Genomic DNA, 7,639 nt, shown 5'->3' with positions numbered 1-7,639 from the left:
GTGCTCCAGCCAGAATCGAGCTGTGAAAATGGATGGGTTTTCTTCATCTCGGTGCATTGAGTCCATAGGGACTGAAATCATCTCAATCGGAGGTCGGATGGCGGAGATATCACGACGGGAAGAAATGGGAATTTCGGAACTTCCGCCGGCGATTGCGGCTGATTCCGGCGGGGTTGGAGGTCGTGCCGCATGTCGTTGAACTCAGCTCGTCGAGATCTTTCTATTGACACCGGCGGTGTCAAAAATGGAGGTCGGAATCTTAACTTGAGTATTTGGCCATTGATGGTTTGTGTGAGAGAGAACGTGAGAGGAGAGAGAGAATGAGCGAGAATAAGAGAAAGAAAGTGCAAGAACCCTAAAAATTTCACTATATAAAGTATCTGATTAAGGCAAGATTACGTGCCTGATCTTATCCTCAATTATTTCCTCTAAACAGATTAAATTTATACTGATTAGAGGTAATTAGTTTAGCTCACGTAAGTTAATCTACTACTTACAGTCCAATATCAATTTCTGAATAATTCAATATTGTTTTATATTCTTACTCGCGTAATATTTCAAACTGTTTCAAGTCTTGAAATTAATTTTAGACTGAACAAATTCTAAATTTTAATTTTCTGTATTCTATCCCAAGAATGACGTTTCTGACAGTGTCAACTCCCGAGCTCATATTGTATCCATCTACTATAGGTATTTATCTTGTGACTTTAACCTAACTGTCTAGCAATTAAGGATTTTTTTCTTCTTTTAAAATGCCAGTGCGTTTTTTTTTTATACGCCGCTAACATCGTGCTGTGCTTAGAGATTCTTGAAATTAAGATTCTCAAACTATACTTGTACTGAAAATTATTCCGCCTTAAAATACGGTGAGAATTTATCGATCGAATTTACTTGATCGAAACATGAACTTAACATGAAATTTGCTATAGAATTTAGGAATACATATATTAATTCCATAAATCCTCCATTCACAATATAACATAATATTTTCTAAGAAAATCCTTGGCTTAAAAATACATGAATTGTATTATTTAAGGTCTGAAATTTTCTTAGTCATTACACTTGCTCTTATTAAAATAAATTTTATAAATGTGTCTATACCTCATTTTAAAGTAATATTTAATTATTTTTTCATGTATACTTATTTTATCAAAAGTGATCCTTGTAATTTTTTTTTTCTAATTATCCCCCTAACAGAATTTTTTTTTTTCTCAAATGTGTTTCTTTTTGAGCAATCTTCTTAGCTAAATAAAAGCCTCAAACTGTAATTCATTCTGCTTCCTCCACGTGATCGATGTTATGTTTCTGATTGTTTGCTTCCTTTTCTTAGATATTTTCCCTATTCATTTCTTTTGTGATTTTTCTTTTTATTTGTCCCTATTAAAATAATTTTTCTCAAATGTGTCCTCATTTAAATAGGAATAGACAATGTGTCTTCTATTATTTTATAGTTTCGACCAAAACAATGCTTATTTTGATAAAAGCCCTTTTTTCTTCTCTGATTTGCTCCACTAAAAAACTCTCAAAGGAAATGTAAAGAAATTTTAGATCTTCATATTCAAAAGAATGTAACGTGTTAAATATACGCGTAGAGGGCGTAATTTTGAACTAATACGACCGCGTAGAGCGGCATTTGTTAAAACTCGAGCAGTTTCTTAAAAACTCGCTTCGGATATGAAACTTTGAGTATTTAGAGATGCTTTCGTTATTCCCAATAATATAGCTTGGTAACAAATCGCTTCTTTCAAAGCACGCCCCGTTCGTTCCGCTCGAAACAATCCAATTAGTTCTCTGGGTAAAAAAAATATAAAAGAACCAAAGAGCTTTTTTTCCATGCTCCATGCTCTGTCAAGTGTCAACTTTTTTTTTTTTTTTTGGTTTCTTGTTTTTTAGAAGCATTTTTACAGTTCAACAAAATACTTTCTTAAAATACATTTTCATTTCTTATCTTATAACATTTTTTCCTTATAATCTTATATTTTAATATGTCTTTCACTAAATTATTGTTTTTATATTTACCTTCAAATGATAAATGGTTGTATAAATAAAGCAAAAAATAAAATATTTAAGTGATTTTAACACGGCAACACGTGCGGAGCACGCTCTAAAACCAGTAGTAAAGAGAAAACTTAATACATCAGTCAATACGGCTGCCCACAAGCTTGCACACTAAGGTTTTTCTTTATCTAAAGATTGTTTTTGGTTGGAAGAATTTTCTACTTGCATTGTTGATATGGCCAATATTTCTTAGAAAAGCAATTTCATATATATATATATAGGCTAAATTTTGTTTTAGTCCTTGATTTTTAAAACTTATCAATACAGGTTTTCAATCTACCAAATTGTCCTAAATTAGTTTTTTTTCGTTCATTCGTCGATTGTAAAAATCTCAACGGAAACAATTACGACTTCCTTCTTACTAATCATGTTCTAACTGTACATGGTCCTCACATGTCTTTTTTTTTTTTTTTAAACGAGATCTTAGGTATGGGATGAACAAAATGATTAATTTGAAATAATCTGTTAGATCATGGCCATGAACGTCTAAAATGAGATTTGACCTGTAATTCATTACAAAAATGATATTAATCCTCTATTAAACTAGGGAATTTGGTGTAAAAGCTATACAATTCTAAGATCATAACTTCGTCTCCAAGTAACATTATTTTTATGTACACATGTCAAAAGCGTGTGTGTGTGTATATATATATATATACACACACACACATATTATATTAGAATATGGCTTCGAACCAATTTGGGGATCTATCTCATATTAGTGAGGGGTTAAGATGGATAACGGAGTTATTTTCTTGTCCACGAAAAAATCGAAATGATGTATTTATATACTTAAAAGATACATAAGTGAATGAGAAATTAACATTCAAAATACATCTATGAAGTTGGAAAATTAAAGAAAAACTCATCCTACATGCCAAAGAGAATAATGTTATTGTCTCTCTAAGCCCTATAATGGAGACTCCCTCAGCCCATTCCAAAAGACATTGAAAAACATAAAAATCATTTATTAGACCTATCTAAATGAAACTCAAACTTTCCTCTCATGACTAGCAAGTACACATACTTCTTAAAAAATCAATTTACTCAAACAGCATATTGAAAAATGTAGAGGAAAGCTTAGGACAGACTCAGAACGGTGAAAACGGTGAAAGTTGAGGTAATAGTAAGGTAATGTTTGTACCCAATAGAATCATGTCTGGGAGAACCATAATTCATGATTCTGATTTTTAAAATTTAAATTTTTTGTGAGAAAAAAACACTATAGAGAATCAAGAATCATTATTCAGAACCAGAGACGAACCCTTGAAACAAACATCCTTGGAGGTATCACATGAAAAAGGCAAATAAGAAAAAAAAAAAAAAAACCATGAATCCAAATACAATCCAAATAGAGATAGACAACCACAACCCAGTTAGTAGAGACATAAATGAGAACAAAAACCCAGTTATCATATGAATCTTATTCCTAGAGTATGATTTAAGATAATTTTAGCTTAAATTTCCCTTGACATGTCAAAGCAAGCTTCCATGTCATTGGCCATGCCTTGCTTATGTAAATTCTTGCTCAAAAGAAAGTGAAATCAAATCTCAAATATTAAGGCCTCGTTTATTTCACCGATTCGAGTTTTCAATTTTAAGTTTTTACAGTAAAAAACTCTCAAAAAATATCACATCTAACTTTTTCTATTACAGTGAAAAGCTTTAAAAAAATGTCATATCTTAACTCGAATTAATAACTCTAATCTGTGAAGTAAACTAGGCTAAGTAAAAGTTCTTTTAGAGGCTTAGCATTAGCCCACATATATTTTATGCATCACATCCAAGCATGGAACCGGCTATAACCCAGTGGGCTTCAATTTTTTTTTTTTTTGTTTTTAAAAAAATGACAACTGAAATTTAAAAGTTTAATAGTAGTCTTCAATAAAGTTTTGTCTTATCTATTAGCTCTGGTATAAATTTTTGGCTGTCACTTAACATGTTTTTTTGACATTAGTTTAACACAATTGTGGTCAAAATGGAATATATTGCAATAATTTTATAAATTAAAAGGGCAACTTATTAAAATTAAAAATTTAAAGGATAACTTGCTAAAGGCATACAAATTAAGGAAGCAAATGGGTAAAATACCCTGTTAAATATATTAACTTCACATTTTTATCAAATATAACACTAACATTAATTTACAGTCAAGATGGTGTAAGTAAAACTTATTTCATCCTACAATATATGTTAGTAAATTATATTTCTTAATAATAATTATGGGTCACATATTTATAATAATTATATTAACGTTATTTAATTAATTAGGTTAATTAAGTGGTTTAATTGTGGAGAGCCAAATAGTCTCCTAACTAGGTATGGGCTAAATAGGTGGATACTCAATATTGACCCAATTAGGTTTAATGGGAGCCTAATGGGACAGTACATACAGAAACTTAAGTTATGGTCCCTAATACGTTAAATCATTTGGCCGTTTTCTTTCTTCCTCATCTAGAGAGAAAACACCCCATTTAAGAATTAGATGATTTGACTGAGGAAGACAATAACTCGACGTGCTCATTGTCTTAGAGATTTCTGTTAGAAATTAAGGTTGCACTAATAGAGACATGTATTTATTCTAACTTATTTTCTTAATAATTTAATGTGATGATTCCGTGGAATACGATTTCCTGCCTCCTGGTTACGAATGTCCAACGAAATTAAACTAAAGTCGGCTACGTTAGTGGCTTCTGACCATTAGGTAATCAAACTCAACGGTTGTGATTACTGGTCCTTCTAATGTTGCTAAAGTGGGTAATGATATATATATATATATATATATATACACACATATATATATGGGCAATGATACGAGTATGGGCAAGAAACTCCTCATTTAAGAAGTAGATGATTTGACTGAGGAAGACAATAACTCGACGTGCTCATTGTCTTAGAGATTTTTGTTAGAAATTAAGGTTGCATTAATAGAGACATGTATTTATTCTAACTTATTTTCTTAATAATTTAATGTGATGATTCCGTAGAATACGATTTCCTGCCTCCTGGTTACGAATGTCCAACGAAATTAAACTAAAGTCGGCTACGTTAGTGGCTTCTGACCATTAGGTAATCAAACTCAACGGTTGTGATTACTGGTCCTTCTAATGTTGCTAAAGTGGGTAATGATATATATATATATATATATATATATGTAGTTTTTGGAAGGATGTTATTGGCTTCACATGACAAGTTGTCATTCTCATGGGACCCATCAAATTGACCCAAAAGTCTTTGAAACGTAACTTACTTTATGATTGTTCTACGGAGAATGTAGTTGAAATTAAGGTACCATTAATTAACTATACATGTAATTAGGATTGGAGCAAAAAAAGAAAAAAGAAAAAAAAAGATATGATGATGATTAATTCATTACCGTTGGATGTACCCCCTGAAATTTAGTTAAAATAAAGTAAAATTCTGGTCACGGAAATCTTGATAAAATTTGCAAAAACTCAAGATGTTTTTTCCTCCATCGAATCTGTTGTACAATTTGTTAAGAAATAGACACCCTAATTTCATACCTAGAGTGATAAAAATGTAAATAAATAAAAAATCAAGCAAAATACAAACACGCGAATTTATATGAGATCACCTTAATGAGAAACTACGTTATGTTTCAGCCATGGTAGTAATTCATTAAAAGGTTGATCAAAATTGATTCATGAAATCCTCTAAGGCAATAATCATTAGGGCATAATTAGGCTCCACATCTTAACACAATCTATTGGTTTCTATAAGGGTTTTTGTGTCCCTTCTTCATCATATTATTATTCTTCTTCAGCTGAAATTCTACTATAAATTATAAATCTGTAATATGAGTAAATATTATGTGAAATCTGTTGGTTTATATCAGTTTTTTTTTTTTGTTGAAAGTTTTCTATCAGGTTTTTGAGACTTTCTTTCAGGTATCTTTCATGTATCATTCGCCTATATATTGAATTGAGAACAAACTACCAGTTACGTATATCCAACACTTGAAAATCACATTTTACGTGCATGAACAACCAGAATCTTACGTAGGATGATATGATAATACATTTTTGAGTGACAAAGTATATATAGAATAACATGATCAGCTCAATTCCCGTTACACACACACACACACACATATATATATATATATATCAGAAGAAATTTGTCTTCCTCGGTATCACTTTCTTTTTTTTACTAGACAGGATTTAAAGGAAATCTCAATTTAATATTTTAGCGTTAGGTTGATTCCTAAGCATCGCTATGGAGGTTTTAGGCTTTGGCTCGTCTCAAATATATACAAGATTATAAAAAAAAAAATTTGTATAAACTGCTGAAATATATGTGGATCAGAATCATTAATCCATACTATAACAAAGCACAAATTAAGACGTTTCCGTTGGCTGTTGGCTGTTTCGTTATAGGTTTGAATAAAAATTAAATTTCTATGAGAAAAAACATCGTAATATATATATATATATATATTTGAATTATGATCATTCAATTCACAAAACTCAGAAAGGAAAGTCCAAGATTAAGTTTTGTTTTGTTTTGTTTTCTAGCTAATGCATGTGGAAAGGTCATCTTTTCGAATGTAAACAACAATTTTAAGTGTGGAATGTTTAATGGAAGAAACAATATAATATTGATCTCAGTATTGCTTTTTTAACGAACTGATTCATCAGATTGTTTCTTTTCGTCATCATAAATTTCTTAGGAAACTAATGGTTTGGATGGGGCCTAAAATGTTGTCTATCAGAAGCAGTCTACAAAAAGGGCAACACTGCCCCACAAGCGACATTGAAAATTATTAAAAATGAAAACATAAAAGTACAAAAAAGATGGTTTTGGAAAATTGTCCTTACAAAACTGGGGTAATTGTCCAATTGATTAAATATTAAGCCAAAGAAAGAAAACTGATCAAACGCTGGTGGGGTTGGCACATGGGTTAATTAGCTAAGAACCAAAATTAGGCGGAGCACATAGTGGAGGCCACTAATATTTATTAAGCTATTTATATGAATACCATGCATATATACACGTATACATACATATATATATATATTAATGATAGATAATTCCATGAATATATATGTTAGGACTTTAGTTGGCAATTTATTGGCATTTATTATAAAAATTCAAAACCAAGTATTTTTGGCAACTGGTGTTTATAGAGAAGATCGGATGTGTTTTTGGTTGCTTGATTGCTTTGAATATGGATTGTTCTTTTCTTGATAGAAATCAGTTTTTGGAAGGAAGTATCCTAGAAGATTAGGGATTAATAGAAGGAAGGAAGTATCCTAGAAGATTTGTGAGAAATGGAAAGTTATTGCATTTCTGGAAACTGAATATAGTTTCTGTTTTTAAGAGTCAACTATTGATCTAAAGATGGTAAATTGATAATTGGTAATTTGATTGATATTTGATTGAGTTTCCGTAGCTGGATGATCTTTTTCTATCTCCTAGGAATGTATCCAGATTCGTATATCAGTTTCGGAAAGATTTTAGGATTTAAGAAGATTGATTTTCGGACTTGTTTTGGTATAGCTAACTCTGACAGCTGTGTTGCAGTTCTTGTTGCAACAAGGATTTATAACATATTTGGTTC

Source organism: Morus notabilis, unplaced genomic scaffold (genome assembly GCF_000414095.1).
Source record: "Morus notabilis unplaced genomic scaffold, ASM41409v2 Scaffold1225, whole genome shotgun sequence".
Classification (NCBI taxonomy): Eukaryota; Viridiplantae; Streptophyta; class Magnoliopsida; order Rosales; family Moraceae; genus Morus; species Morus notabilis.
This window is presented reverse-complemented; position numbering follows the sequence as displayed.